Consider the following 16,514-nt stretch of genomic DNA (forward strand, 5'->3'; position numbering starts at 1 on the left):
ATAAAAATAAACACCCATTGTAATATTATGTCAACTGTTTTATCGTGTCTATGTATTTGAAACATGGTTGGTAATAGAGAAAGATGTTAGACATTTACAATGAGTCACTTAACATTGCACCAGTTTGCTGCTCTTTAGTGACATGTTATATTAGAGAGGAGTCCTCTATACACGTCTATTTTAGACCAGAGGAGAAATATCAGATAGCTCGATAGAAATAGCTTCTCTAAACTAAGGGGAAACAGAATCTGATCAGAGAGCTATAATAGAAAAGAGATTACATGTATATCCATTGATTTAGAGCAAGTGCTCGATGTCAGTCAAGTGTTGAATAAAAAGGTGAAAAGGGAACTGAACACTGATTGTGCTCCTATGTGAACGTATTAGACAGGGATTTAGTGCTCGAAACCATGTGTAACGCATTCACATGAAAGCAACAATAGACAGACACATCGTTAGCTAAGACAGCTCAGAACTCCAACACAGCTACATGACAGACAGATATTGTTTGTGTCGTAGCAGTATTAACGGAGATCTCAACAGTACATTTATTATCCAGAAGAGGGTGCTACAAACACATCCTTCCCAAACTCAAAAACACTGCTGGCAAGTTACCAAGCTGAATGTGGGACAGGGTTTTTTGTTGTTGTTCGTTAATCCAAAGCCATTCCTTCACCATAAATACAATTTTTAAATAATTTCTGATGTTTTTTCAAAAGACACAGGCAATGATCTAGCCCATATCACAACAAGGGTATGCTATGTGCAATGGAACAAACGGAACAGTCCCAAAAGTACAACACAAATTCAAGTACAGCACAACAAAGTATGTCAAGTAGGCCAATTCTTCAAGTAGGCAGGCCAGGCAAGGTCAGCAGCATTTTTTATTGTTGTGCTATTGGGCAAGTAGATTAGATACCATTCCCAGCCTGGGTGAAGGTCTGTTGTGAAATCATTCCAACTCCTTGTCAATAATTTTCATGCCAAACGTGGTTGTCATGAGAATGACATCAATGGACTTGGCAGATCTGTGACCAGGCTATACAATTCCAGAATATGTCAAATATGTTGAAGGCTAGGCCTATGCTCCAGGCCAGGCAGGCCTGTTGTGATGGGGCCTGAGGCAGATAGGCCTGCTGGGCTTGCTCGCCTTGGGCCTGGTAACCAGGGCCTTATGCCATGGTCCTTGCTATTCGGAATCCTTGGGACGTCCCTATACCCCATTGAAGTTGTAATTTAAAATGGTTAGGGTTAGGTAAGGGATAAGGTTAGGGTTCAGAGTAAGGACGTCCTAAGAATCCCAGATATCACTAACCCTTATGCCAGGGCCCAGTCAAGGGCGTGGTGGAAATGACTAAGCCGACTGAGCCCAGTCCGTATTGGGCTGCTTACTAACTGCTCCTGATTATCTATTCTTAGCTGTATGAGAACATGGCAATGGTTCCCGAACCCTCCTACAGTAGCTCCTTTAAAAATCGCTGTTGAAAACAGCCAGGATTAAATTGTGCAGTGACAGTAGGATTCTGTCATCATCAGTTAACTGTCAAGTCATTGAGAGCTTTGAGACAGCAAACGTTCGAAGGCTATCAGAAATGTTAATTGTATAATGGTTAGTACTTTCAAGGATTTAAAGACTTAAAGTGGCTTTTGTGAAAGGATTGAAGCAGGCCTCTGTGTGTTGAGGCCTCAAGCTAGAGGTCGGGTCCAGGTACCCTTTTAAAAATATATATTGGTTCTATTCGGGTCCGTGTCGGATTGCCCTGGGTCAGTCCAGGCCCAACGTTTTGGAACCGAGAAGACAAACTCTATTTCTCTCCAGTTTGCTTTCTGCAACCAGGAGGGGCAAGGGACAAATAGCACGTGTACTGGGCGTGTCTTAGCCAAACGTCGCCAACCCCTAAGCCAATGATATTATGAGTTATTTTAACATATTTGTTTAATCAAAATTCGTCTGAATACTGAGCTCTGGTTGGTTCGTGGAAGTCCAACTGACCAATCGCTTAAATGACAGGTGCCCAGCTGGCTGTAAACCCCGCCTTCTATGGATTTTTCAGCAAACCCCGGAAACATCGTTCTTTAAAGGGACACTGATCTATTTCATGGCGGAGGTCTTCGATGAGCACAGCTGAAGCGCAGAAAAGCAAATACGAGCGACGTAGCCAGACAGCAAGCAAAAGAGCTAGCTAGTTGTGTTCAGAGAGAAGAGGAGTGACGACGAGGCTGCTTTAAGAAAAAGAAAATGTATTTTCGATGACAGACGCTGCAGTTAACCTTTCTTCAAAGCTAGCTAACGTTTATATAGCATTCCTGATCTTTGAATTTAAATAGAGACGTTTGATGTGAAGTCGGCCAGGGTTATCCTGTAGCGAAAATAAAAGGCCAAAACTGCGTTTCTGAGACGAAGGGAATGTCTAATTAACATCTCTGTACGTGTCAAGCCTGTCATTCCCTTCGTGTAGGTGCTAGTTACTGCGCTGGTGAGTAACAAACCGTTTTCATGTTCAGAGATTCTTATTCCTTTCCTATGCTGGAAACTAGGTGGCTAACGCTTGTTTAACGGCTTACATTTAGGATTTATCGTGTAAAAACACTGTCGATATTGTACTATTGTAATGACTTTATAATAACCACATTTGTATTTCATGGTTATAAATGTGAACAGTGGTCTTTGTGGAAAAACAGACAAATTATGCATTACATCAAGGCAGCTGGCTACATGGTAGTTTATAACTTTTTACTATTGCATTATTTTCTTTGCCATTTGAAATACCAGACAAGCCCAGAATACTATGTCATGACACACACACACTGTACGTCTGCCAAAGGGGCGTTCCTCTGCTTTGTTTGCCATCATCTTCCTTAACAAACAAACAAACTTGTGCGTGTGCAGAATAAGAACAAGGAGATGAAGTCCCATCCCGTGTGTGTGTGTGTGTGTGTGTGTGTGAGTGTGAGAGCGTAAAGGACACAGTCTGCATGCCTTGCCTTAACTACATACAGATGCAATGGATTTTGCCTAGTACTGTCTGTAAGTCGTAGCCTATGTGCGCGAGGGAGGGGCGTGAAACTCACTACCACACACACATGCCATACATCTTTTTGAGTTGATGATGGTATCATGGCGGTGGAATAACCTTAATAATATTGCTATAACTAACAGCATAGGCGAGGTAAGGGTATCCCCCCCCCGTTTCATTGTTCCATAAGAGGAGATGCAGCTAGATAGATGGAAATGCATTGGAGGGAGTGTACTGATGTGATACAATGTACTGACCGGAGCTACAATGCCACAGTTATTACTGCTGCTATGTTGTATGACTGCATTGTTGCAGTAGGCTAGTTGCCTTTGCTACTGTGATAAGAAGTGTGGTGATGTAGAGGTGTGTGATTGAGCACAGCTGCAGGACCCTTCTCTTTGTATTCACCAAACAGGGCAAGATAGCATTGGCAAACACATTACACACACACACACATTATAAACACACACAGTCTTTACAGTACCAACATACGATGACACAGCATGCACACACACAGTAAAAACTATCCTCATATACAATGCACACTCAACTATGCAAAAATAATGTACTTTTTTCTCTCTCAATCTGATTGGGTGGGCCTGGCAGGGTCTACACCCTTGACACACACACACACCTCCGTGCACTTCCTTATCTGACCTGCACATTCAGCACTGGGACAAGCTCCTCCTCCCTCTCTTTTCAATTCAACTTCAATTTAAGGGGCTTTATTGGCATGGGAAACAGATGTTTACATTGCCAAAGCAAGTGAAATAGATCATCAAAAATGTGTTTACAGTAAACATTACGCTTAAAAAAGTTCCAAAAGAATAAAGACATTTCAAATGTCATATTATATGCAAATAGTTAAAGTACAAAAGGGAAAATAAATCAACATTAAATATGGGTTGTATTAAAATGTTTTTTGATCTTCACTGGTTTCCATTTTCTCACAAATCTTGCTTCTGTGATGGCACACTGTGGTATCTTACCCAATAGATGTGGGAGTTTATCAAAATTGGATTGTTTTGAATTGTTTGTGTTTCTGTGTAATCTGAGGGAAGTATGTGTCTCTATGGTCATACATTTGGCAGCAAGTTAGGAAGTGCAGCTCAGTTTCCACCTCATTTTGTGGGCAGTGTGCACATTGGCAGACCTGGCTCTCAAGAGAAGATAGGCTTTCTCAATAGCAAGGCTATGCTCACCGAGTCTGTACATAGTCAAAGCTTTCTTTAATTTTGGGTCAGTCACAGTGGTCAGTTATTCATTATGTTTAGGGCCAAATAGTATTCTAGTTTACTCTGGGGTTTTTTGTTTATGCTTTCCAATGTGTCAAGTAATTATTTTTCTGTTTTCTCATGATTTGGTTGGGTCTAATTGTGTTGCAGTCCTGGGGCTCTGTGGGGTCTGTTTGTGAAAAGAGCCCCAGGACCAGCTTGCTTAGAAGGGACTCTTCTGTCGGTGATGGCTTTGTTATGGAAGGTTTGGGAATCGCTTCCTTTTAGGTGGTTGTAGAATTTTAACGGCTCCTTTCTAGATTTTGATAATTAGTGCGTGTTCGCCTAATTCTGCTCTGAATATGTTATTTGTTGTTTTACGTTGTACACCGAGGATATTTTTACAGAATTCGGCAGGCACAGTCTCAATTTGGTGTTTGTCCTCTTTTGTGAATTCTTGGTTGGTGAGCGGACCCCAGACCTCACAACCATAAAGGGCAATGGGTTCTTTAACTTATTCAAGTATTTTTAGCCAGATCCTAATTGGTATGTTAGAATTCTATGTTCCTTTTGATGGCATAGAAGGCCCTTCCTGCATTGTCTCCTCTCTCGCATGCTTTCTCTCTCTCTCTCCCTCTCTCCCTCCCTCCCTCTCTCCCTCTCTCCTTCTCTCACACTCTCACACTCTCTCACTCTTGTTCTCAATTTCCTTCTCTTTCTCTTATCATGTTAAAACCAGTGGACATTGTCCTCAGCATTTGAACATTTGAAAAGGTCCTAAGAACTTCGATATACACACATATGAGCTATATCTACAGTTGAAGTCGGAAGGCAAATACATTTAAACTCCGTTAGGTCAGTTATGATCACCACTTTATTTTAAGAATGTGAATTGTCAGAATAATAGGACAGAGGATCTTTTATTTTTTTCATCACATTCCCAGTAGGTCGGAAGTTTACATACACTCAATTAGTATTTGGTAGCATTGCCTTTAAATTGTTTAACTTTGGTCAAATGTTTTGGGTAGCCTTCCACAAGCTTCCCACAATAAGTTGGGTGAATTTTGTCCCATTCCTCCTGACAGAGCTGGTGAACTGAGTCAGGTTTGTAGGCCTCCTTGCTTGCATACGCTTTTTCAAGGATTGAGGTCAGGGCTTTGTGATGGCCACTCCAATACCTTGACTTTGTTGTCCTTAAGCCATTTTGCCACAACTTTGGAAGTATTCTTGGGGTCATTGTCCATTTGGAAGATCCATTTGCAACCAAGCTTTAACTTCCTGAGATGCTGCTTCAATATATCTACATAATTTTTCTACCTCTTGATGCCATTTATTTTGTAAAGGGCACCAGTCCCTCCTGCAGCAAAACACCCCCACAACATGATGCTGCCACCCCCGTGCTTCACGGTTGGGATGATGTTCTTCGGGCTTGCAATCCTCCCCCTTTTTCCTCCAAACATAACAATGGTCATTATCGCCAAACAGTTATATTTTTTTGTGCCTGTTTCCTCCAGCATCTTCACAAGATCCTTTGCTGTTGTTCTGGGATTGAAATGCACTTTTCGCACCAAAGTACGTTCATCTCTAGGAGACAGAACGCGTCTCCTTCCTGAGCAGTATAACGGCTGCGCGGTCCCATGGTGTTTATACTTGCATACTATTGTTTGTATAGATGAAAGTGGTACCGTCGGGCATTTGGAAATTGCACCCAAGGTTGAACCAGACTTGTGGAGGTCTACAATTTTTTTTTTAACTGAGGTCTTGGCTGATTCCTTTTGATTTTCCCATGATGTCAAGCAAAGAGGCACTCAGTTTGAAGGTAGGCCTTGAAATACATCCACAGGTACACCTCAAATTGACTGAAATTATGTAAATTAGCCTATCGGAAGCTTCTACAGCCATGACATTTTCTGGAATTTTCCAAGCTGTTTAAAGGCAGTCAACTTGGTGTATGTTAACTTCTGACCCACTGGAATTGTGATACAGTGAAATAATCTGTCTGTAAACAATTGTTGGAAAAATTACTTGTGTCATGCACAAAGTAGATGTCTTAACCAACTTGTCAAAACTATAGTTTGTTAATTAACAAGAAATTTGTGGAGTGGTTGAAAAGTGAGTTTTTATGACTCCAACCTAAGTGTATGTGAACTTCCAACTTCAACTGTATATCTCCTATCTATATATATCAAATTAGAGGATTCAACTATTTCAGCCACACCCGTTGCTGACAGGTGTATCAAATTGAGCACACCGCCATGCAATCTCCATAGACAAACATTTGCAGTAGAATGGCATCACTGAAAGCTCAGTGACTTTCAACATGGCACCTTCACAGGGTTCCACCTTTCCAACAGTGTGTAAACCTTGCCGCCATTGGACTCTGGAGCAGTGAAAGTGCGTTCTCTGGAGTGATGAATTACGCTTTAATTTCTGGCAGTCCGAAGGACTAATCTGGGTTTGACCATTGGTATTTGGTATTTGACCATTCAATTCTGCAAAACAGTGTTGATAGAGTTGTTGTAGCTTGCTAGGTAGGTAGGTAGCTAGGTTATTCCATCCCAAAAACACCATGCTAGATCAGAGCTGGCCAGTTCGTTTTGCATGGCCCGATGTGGGTTTAAAAAAATAATAATAATTTACTAGCGACATAACATGACAAACTCTTTAGTACCTACTTACCCGATTGGCCTCCGTCACCGACGCCACCAGCCGTTCCTTTCTTGATGTCCAAAGCTGCAATGTATTGTTGGTGAATTCGTTTTTTATTAATGTGATTGAATAATTATTTTTCCATAAAGATGATTTTTAGATTGTTTATATTGGACTTTTGTTGTACATATTGGAATATTAATTGTGCAACCTTTTCTTTTTAAACCTTTTCTCAAAAGGTCTGACTGTTTTTTATTTGACCTTTTATTTAGCTAGGCAAGTCAGTTAAGAACAAATTTGTATTTATAACGACGGCCTAGGAACAGTAGGTTAACTGCCGTGTTCAGGGGAGGAATGACAGATGTTTACCTTGTCAGCTCGGGGATTTGATCTAGTAACCTTTCGGTTAGTAGTCCCAATGCTCTAACCACTAGGATACCTGCCGGTCTGTCCGTGATAGAGATTCTCAGCTTTTCTTGACATCACACTCCACAAAGCAAGTCCTGCAGGCTCTGGTGTTATCTACAATGCCCAGAACAGAGATATCAATACTTTGCATTCCTCAGTCTCTCTCTCTGTCTCTCTCTCTGTCTCTCTCTCTGTCTCTCTCTCTGTCTCTCTCTCTGTCTCTCTCTCTGTCTCTCTCTCTGTCTCTCTCTCTGTCTCTCTCTCTCTCTCTCTCTCTCTCTCTCTCTCTCTCTCTCAGCTAAGAGGTTGAGGAAAGACTGACTGCTTCACTTCTTGTTTTGCAAGAAACAGTCGTGTTGGAAATTCCAAATTGTTTGCATAGTCAACTCACACACACACACAGCACTGCCACACACACTTATCCCACCAGACATGGCACCAGGGGTCTTTTCACAGTCCCCAAATCCAGAACACATTCAAGAAAGCGTACAGTATAAATAGAGCCATTACTGTATGGAACTCCCATTCCATCTCATATTGCTCAAGTGAACAGCAAACCTGGTTTAAACAACAGCAATACCTCACGGCACAACTCCCCCCAGATGACCTCATTTTTGTGTGTATGTATTAAACATGTATGTGTAGCTGATACACACACACACACACACACACACGTTAATTTTTAAATGTACAGTACCAGTCAAAAGTTTGGACACACCTACACGTTCAATTGTTTTCACTATTATTCTACAATGTAGAAAATAGTAAAGACATCAAAACTCTGAAATAACACATGGAATCATGTAGTAACCAAAAATGTATTAAACAAATCAAAATATTTTTATTTGAGATTATTCAAAGTAGCCACCCTTTTGCCTTGACAGCTTTGCACACTCTTGGCATTTTCTCAACCAGCTTCATGAGGTAGTCACCTGGAATGCATTTCAATTATCAGGTGTGCCTTGTTAAAAGTTAATGTGTGGAATTTCATTCCTTCTTAATTCATTTGAGCCAATCAGTTGTGTTGTGCCAAGGTAGGGGTGGTATACAGAAGATAGCCCTATTTGGTAAAAGACCAAGTCCATATTATGGCAAGAACAGCTCAAATAAGCAAAGAGAAATGACAGTCATATCAAATGTAATTTGTCACATGAGCCGACTACAACAGGTGTAGACCTTTACAGTGAAATACTTACTGACAAGACCTTAATCAACAATGCAGTTTTTAGAATAAATAAGTTCTGTAAAAAAGTAACAAACAATTGATCATTACTTTAAGACATGAAGGTCAGTCAATCCAGAAAATGTTAAGAACTTTGAAAGTTTCTTCAAGTGCAGTTGCAAAAACCATCAAGCGCTGTGATGAAATTGTCTCTCAAGAGGATTGCCACAGGAAAGGAAGACCCAGTGTTACCTCTGCTGCAGAGGATAGGTTCATTAGTTACCAAACTCAGAAATCGGCAATTTACTGCACCTCAGATTGCAGCCCAAATAAATGCTTCACAGAGTTCAAGTAACAGACACAACTCAACATCAACTGTTCAGAGACTGTGAATCAGGCCTTCATGGTTGAAATGCTGCAAAGAAACCACTACTGAAGGACACCAATAAGAAGAAGAGACTTGCTTGGGCCAAGAAACACGAGCAACGGACATTAGACCGGTGGAAATCTGTCCTTTGGTCTGATGAGTCCAAATTTGAGATTTTTGGTTCCAGCTGCAGTGTTTTTGCGAGACGCAGAGTAGGTGAACGGATCTCTACATGTGTGGTTCCCGCCATGAAGCATGGAGGAGGCGGTGTGATGATGTGGGGGTGCTTTGCTGGTGACAATCTCAGTGATTTAGTTAGAATTCAAGGCACACTTAACCAGCTTGGCAACCACAGCATTCTGCAGCGATTCACCATCTCATCTGGTTTGCGCCTAGTGGGACTATCATCTGTTTTTCAACAGGACAATGACCCAAAACACATTCCATGCTGTGTAAGGGCTATTTGACCAAGAAAGGGAGTGATGGAGTGCTGCATTAGATGACCTGGCCTCCACAATCACCCCGCCTCAACCCAATTCAAGTGCTCAGCATATGTGTGAACTCCTTCAAGACTTTTGGTAAGGCATTCCAGGTGACTACCTCATGAAGCTGGTTGAGAGAATGCCAAGAGTGTGCAAAGCTTTCATCAAGGCAAAGGGTGGCTATTTGAAGAATCTCAAATATAAAATATATTTAGATTTAACACTTTTTTTTGGTTGCTACATGATTCCATGTGTTATTTTAGAGTTTTGATGTCTTCAATATTATTCAACAATGTAGAATATAGTAAAAAAATATATATATTCTAAAAAATTGAATGAGTAGATGTGTCCAAACTTTTGACTGGTACTGTATGTCAATTGTAAAGTAATGTCTTTCCATTATGTGTCTGACCCCAGTAAGACTAGCGGTCTCCGTTGGCGTCGGCTAACGGGGATCCTAATAAAAATCGAATACAAAACCGTAGCCCTAATATTAACCACTCAGAATGAAAACCCTTTCGAGTTGTTTCTGTTTCAACCCTGTAACCATGCAGAATTTATTCTGTAACCATGCAGAATTTATTCTGGAACCACGCAGAATTTATTCTGGAACCACGCAGAATTTATTCTGGAACCACGTGGAATTAATGCATTAAAAAATAGAAGTTCATCCATAATACGTCAAATTTCAAAGGAATACTATGAGATCACTAATCAAAGTTGATTTGTAACGTGCGCCGAATACAACAGGTGTAGTAGACCTCACTGTTACGTTCCCCAGTTTATGTGTTGTAGTTTGTGTATTTGCATGTGTTTATTTCAGGAAATGGCTTCCTGAAATCCCCCAAGCAGCTGATTGGTCGACTCCATGGCTAATTGGAGAGCTGACCCCGCCCCCTCGTCAAGACGCAGCTGTCTCCAATTACCCATTCATTCTGAAGCTATATAAATGCCAGTGTTCTGTTCAGAAGAGTTTTTTTTTCTGGGAGGTCATTGCAGAGATTTTGCTAGAGTGAAATGCTGAATACAACAGGTGTAGTAGATCTTACGGTGAAATGCTGAATACAACAGGTGCAGTAGATCTTACAGTGAAATGCTGAATACAACAGGTGTAGTAGACCTTACAGTGAAATGCTGAATACAACAGGTGTAGTAGACCTCACAGTGAAATGCTGAATACAACAGGTGTAGTAGACCTTACAGTGAAATGCCGAATACAACAGGTGTAGTAGACCTCACAGTGAAATGCTGAATACAACAGGTGTAGTAGACCTCACAGTGAAATGCTGAATACAACAGGTGTAGTAGACCTCACAGTGAAATGCTGAATACAACAGGTGTAGGTAGACCTTACAGTGAAATGCTGAATACAACAGGTGTAGTAGACCTCACAGTGAAATGCTGAATACAACAGGTGTAGTAGACCTCACAGTGAAATGCTGAATACAACAGGTGTAGTAGACCTCACAGTGAAATGCTGAATACAACAGGTGTAGGTAGACCTTACAGTGAAATGCTGAATACAACAGGTGTAGTAGACCTCACAGTGAAATGCTGAATACAACAGGTGTAGTAGACCTCACAGTGAAATGCTTACTTACAGGCTCTAACCAATAGTGCCATTTTTAATTTAAAAATAGGTATTAGGTGAACAATAGAAAAGTAAAGAAATAAGAACAACGGTGAAAAATAACAGAGGCTATGTACAGTAGAGAGGCTATGTACAGTAGAGAGGCTATGTACAGTAGAGAGGCTATGTACAGTAGAGAGGCTATGTACAGTAGAGAGGCTATGTACAGTAGAGGCTATACACAGGCACTGATTAGTCGGGCTGATTTGAGGTAGTATGTACATGACTATGCATATATGATAAACAGAGTAGCAGCAGCGTAGAAGAGGTTGGAGATCCTGTTTGAACCACTTCCTCCTTCGCTCTTTAAATAGCTCTTAAAGGCCACACACACAGTATGGAACCAGGCTCGTGACTAGTATACATACAAAAATCACACACTACCAAAGTTAAAAACTCTCCACTGGCTGGTTCTGACATGCCCCTTTTTGTTTTGACTCAACTTATGTTAGGACACACACACACACACAGTCCTTTCTGTCTGTGGTTCTTGTTCAATAACATACAGTACCAAACCCCTTCTACTGTTAGACATACTGAGAGAGAACACAGAGGAGAAAACAGGTGGGGAGAGAGAGACACACACACACACACACACCCCTACTATTCATACTACAACACTTGAAATGTCTATCTGTTTTGAAACCTTTTTGCAGGTTACACTGAGGGGCAATGTGTTCTGAAGGTGCTTTCTTCAAAGTGTTGCAGTATTTTCCAAAGGAATCATTAAACATGGAGAGGAGGATGTGATGGTTCACAGTGGAGATATATTATACATGGAGAGGAGGATGTGATGGTTCACTATGGAGATATATTATACATGGAGAGGAGGATGTGATGGTTCACAGTGGAGATATATTATACATGGAGAGGAGGATGTGATGGTTCACAGTGGAGATATATTATACATGGAGAGGAGGATGTGATGGTTCACAGTGGAGATATATTATACATGGAGAGGAGGATGTGATGGTTCACTATGGAGATATATTATACATGGAGAGGAGGATGTGATGGTTCACAGTGGAGATATATTATACATGGAGAGGAGGCTGTGATGGTTCACTGTGGAGATATATTATACATGGAGAGGAGGATGTGATGGTTCACTGGAGATATATTATACATGGAGAGGAGGCTGTGATGGTTCACTATGGAGATATATTATACATGGAGAGGAGGATGTGATGGTTCACAGTGGAGATATATTATACATGGAGAGGAGGATGTGATGGTTCACTATGGAGATATATTATACATGGAGAGGAGGATGTGATGGTTCACAGTGGAGATATATTATACATGGAGAGGAGGATGTGATGGTTCACTATGGAGATATATTATACATGGAGAGGAGGATGTGATGGTTCACTGTGGAGATATATTATACATGGAGAGGAGGCTGTGATGGTTCACTATGGAGATATATTATACATGAGGAGGATGTGATGGTTCACTATGGAGATATATTATACATGGAGAGGAGGATGTGATGGTTCACTATGGAGATATATTATACATGGAGAGGAGGATGTGATGGTTCACAGTGGAGATATATTATACATGGAGAGGAGGATGTGATGGTTCACAGTGGAGATATATTATACATGGAGAGGAGGATGTGATGGTTCACTGTGGAGATATATTATACATGGAGAGGAGGCTGTGATGGTTCACTGTGGAGATATATTATACATGGAGAGGAGGATGTGATGGTTCACTATGGAGATATATTATACATGGAGAGGAGGATGTGATGGTTCACTATGGAGATATATTATACATGGAGAGGAGGATGTGATGGTTCACTATGGAGATATATTATACATGGAGAGGAGGATGTGATGGTTCACTGTGGAGATATATTATACATGGAGAGGAGGATGTGATGGTTCACAGTGGAGATATATTATACATGGAGAGGAGGATGTGATGGTTCACTATGGAGATATATTATACATGGAGAGGAGGATGTGATGGTTCACTGTGGAGATATATTATACATGGAGAGGAGGATGTGATGGTTCACAGTGGAGATATATTATACATGGAGAGGAGGATGTGATGGTTCACTGTGGAGATATATTATACATGGAGAGGAGGATGTGATGGTTCACAGTGGAGATATATTATACATGGAGAGGAGGATGTGATGGTTCACTATGGAGATATATTATACATGGAGAGGAGGATGTGATGGTTCACTATGGAGATATATTATACATGGAGAGGAGGATGTGATGGTTCACTATGGAGATATATTATACATGGAGAGGAGGATGTGATGGTTCACAGTGGAGATATATTATACATGGAGAGGAGGATGTGATGGTTCACAGTGGAGATATATTATACATGGAGAGGAGGATGTGATGGTTCACAGTGGAGATATATTATACATGGAGAGGAGGATGTGATGGTTCACTATGGAGATATATTATACATGGAGAGGAGGATGTGATGGTTCACTATGGAGATATATTATACATGGAGAGGAGGATGTGATGGTTCAGTGGAGATATATTATACATGGAGAGGAGGATGTGATGGTTCACAGTGGAGATATATTATACATGGAGAGGAGGATGTGATGGTTCACTGTGGAGATATATTATACATGGAGAGGAGGATGTGATGGTTCACTGTGGAGATATATTATACATGGAGAGGAGGATGTGATGGTTCACTATGGAGATATATTATACATGGATAGGAGGATGTGATGGTTCACTATGGAGATATATTATACATGGAGAGGAGGATGTGATGGTTCACTGTGGAGATATATTATACATGGAGAGGAGGATGTGATGGTTCACTATGGAGATATATTATACATGGATAGGAGGATGTGATAGTTCACTATGGAGATATATTATACATGGAGAGGAGGATGTGATGGTTCACAGTGGAGATATATTATACATGGAGAGGAGGATGTGATGGTTCACAGTGGAGATATATTATACATGGAGAGGAGGATGTGATGGTTCACAGTGGAGATATATTATACATGGAGAGGAGGATGTGATGGTTCACTGGAGATATATTATACATGGAGTGGAGGATGTGATGGTTCACTATGGAGATATATTATACATGGAGAGGAGGATGTGATGGTTCACAGTGGAGATATATTATACATGGAGAGGAGGATGTGATGGTTCACTATGGAGATATATTATACATGGAGAGGAGGATGTGATGGTTCACTGTGGAGATATATTATACATGAGGAGGATGTGATGGTTCACTATGGAGATATATTATACATGGAGAGGAGGATGTGATGGTTCACAGTGGAGATATATTATACATGGAGAGGAGGATGTGATGGTTCACTGTGGAGATATATTAAACATGGAGAGGAGGATGTGATGGTTCACTATGGAGATATATTATACATACATACATACTGTACTTACAGTGCGGCAAAAAAGTATTAAGTCGGCCACCAATTGTGCAAGTTCTCCCATTTAAAAAGATGAGAGGCCTGTAATTTTCATCATAGGTACACTTCAACTATGACAGACAAAATGAGAAGAAAAAAATCCAGAAAATCACATTGTAGGATTTTAATGAATTTATTTGCAAATACTTTTTTGCCCCACTATACATGCATACATACATCACCCTGAAGTGTTTTGGAAAGAAGAGATCCAGGTCTGTAGTTTTTGACATCAGAGGTAGTGTTGGTTTCTTGAGGAGTGGAGCGAATCCATCTTGAAGTCAGAGGTGATGCAGCCAGGACATAGGAATGGCAGAAGGCACCTTGCGAGGACACACTAAACATTGTTATTCAGCCGTCCCCATAGGAGTACGCTTTTTGGTTCCAGGTCGAACCCACCGTGGAAGGGGTTCTACATGTAAACCAAAACAGTTCTACTTGGAACCAAAAGGGGTTCTACCTAAACAAATCAAGAAGGGTTCTTCAAAGAGTTCTCATATGGGGGACAGGTGGAGAACCATTTTAGGTTCTAGATGGCACCTTTTTTTAAGTGCACTAAAAACGCTGGGACGACACCAGGACGAGTGTGTGGGGCCTGGACGGTACCAGGACGAGTGTGTGGGGCCTGGGCGGTACCAGGACGAGTGTGTGGGGCCTGGGCGGTACCAGTATCGCTATACTTGTTAGTATCGTGGCAAAGAAATAAAACATGAAGCAGACTTAACTTCTTTATGAAAACAGCCCTGATGTTGGAAACAAACATCACTATGTTGTCGTCTAGAGTTGCATGTATTTATTTCTCCAAGTTATTGCACACAATATGTTACGTACAGCAGGTTTTAAATAACCAAAGTGTTTAGTCTGCTTCGTGTTTTTTATTTTTGTCATTGGAAAAATGTTGTGACACTGGTAACGTGTGTGTGTGTGTGTGTGTGTGAGAGACACATGGTATCATCAGTGTGTATGGTTGTCAGTGTAATCTCAAACCTTGTTGATTTGTTCCTCGCTGGGCGTCAGTTCAACGTCTGGTTTGCGTTATGTTTTTATGTCATTTGATTTAGGTTTTAAAGTTGGATAAAATAAAAGACGATGACTTTTAAGAAAATTAAATCCGTTGATAAAACTACACAACTTTTTCTCTGGGGGTTAAAGGACTTGGCAGTAAAAAGTCTTATCACAAGAACCAGATACCTGGAATACTGTACCTTTAACTGGTAGAGAGGACCTGAGGTGAACATAGACACACACGCACAGACACAGGCACAGACACACACACACACACACAGGCACAGACACACACACAGGCACAGACACGCACAGACACATCGTTGGGGCTTATCCATGTTAGCTTGGGGGACAGTCAGGAGAGGTGAGGGTCTGTGGAAGCTCTAGCAAAGGAACAGTATGGTTAATCCTAACCACACACACACACACACACTTCTCTTTTTCTCTGTCATACACACCCACACACACACACAGCTAGACAGACCCCAGTTGTTGCCATCGAGACAGAGTGACATTGTGGGCGGACGCCCTAATGCACGGATCATCAACTATATTCAGCCGAGGGACAATTTATTTATTTTTTTCTGGAGCGGATGGTCGGGTGGGCCAGAACACAATTACAAATCATTTGTAGACTGTAAATTAACCGCAAGAATCCCAAATGGATATATTTGACTAAAACATAATCATTTCGAACCTTGCTTAAATTTGTAAGTCTCTATTATGCGTGGGAATACCTTTTTGCTCAGAAAACTGGGGGGGGGGGGGGGGCAATTAAACCATTGCCAGTTGGGGAACCCTAGTGTGTGTGTGTGTGTGTGTGTGTGTGTGTGTGTGTGTGTGTGTGTGTGTGTGTGTGTGAGAGAGAGAACAGACTTCTATTCTTAGCTTTTTTTTCAGCTGTACTCAGACACCCTTGAACAGGGGAGGGGCTTGAGAGAAGAGGCCACACCCTGTTTTCATTATATGGAAGTTAACAAGGGTTCTTAAAGGTGTGTGTGTGTGTGTGTTGGATCCTAAATAACAGCGTTGTCTAGTGAAATACAACAGTTCCTATTTAATTGTTTTCTCAGCTGAGGTGAAATATGTTTCATGGAATATAGTGAGACCAGAGTACAACAATACAAGCAGA

At 41.1% G+C, this 16,514-nt stretch overlaps 1 protein-coding gene across 2 annotated transcripts in view; it reads left to right on the forward strand.

The window, feature by feature from the left end:
• The first annotated feature begins 2,087 nt into the window (after window positions 1-2,087).
• Window positions 2,088-16,514, forward strand: part of LOC135512266 (atos homolog protein B) — a 51,134-nt gene continuing 36,707 nt past the window's right edge. Inside the window, exon 1 of one of the 2 annotated variants that reach the window (XM_064934155.1) lies at window positions 2,088-2,477. The gene's annotated coding sequence lies outside the window, so the exon portion shown is untranslated. Of the gene's footprint in view, window positions 2,478-8,653; window positions 9,396-16,514 lie in introns of those variants that run through there. The other variant, XM_064934243.1, reaches the window with a different exon arrangement.

Source organism: Oncorhynchus masou, chromosome 1, assembly GCF_036934945.1.
Source record: "Oncorhynchus masou masou isolate Uvic2021 chromosome 1, UVic_Omas_1.1, whole genome shotgun sequence".
In the NCBI taxonomy this organism is placed as follows: domain Eukaryota; kingdom Metazoa; phylum Chordata; class Actinopteri; order Salmoniformes; family Salmonidae; genus Oncorhynchus; species Oncorhynchus masou.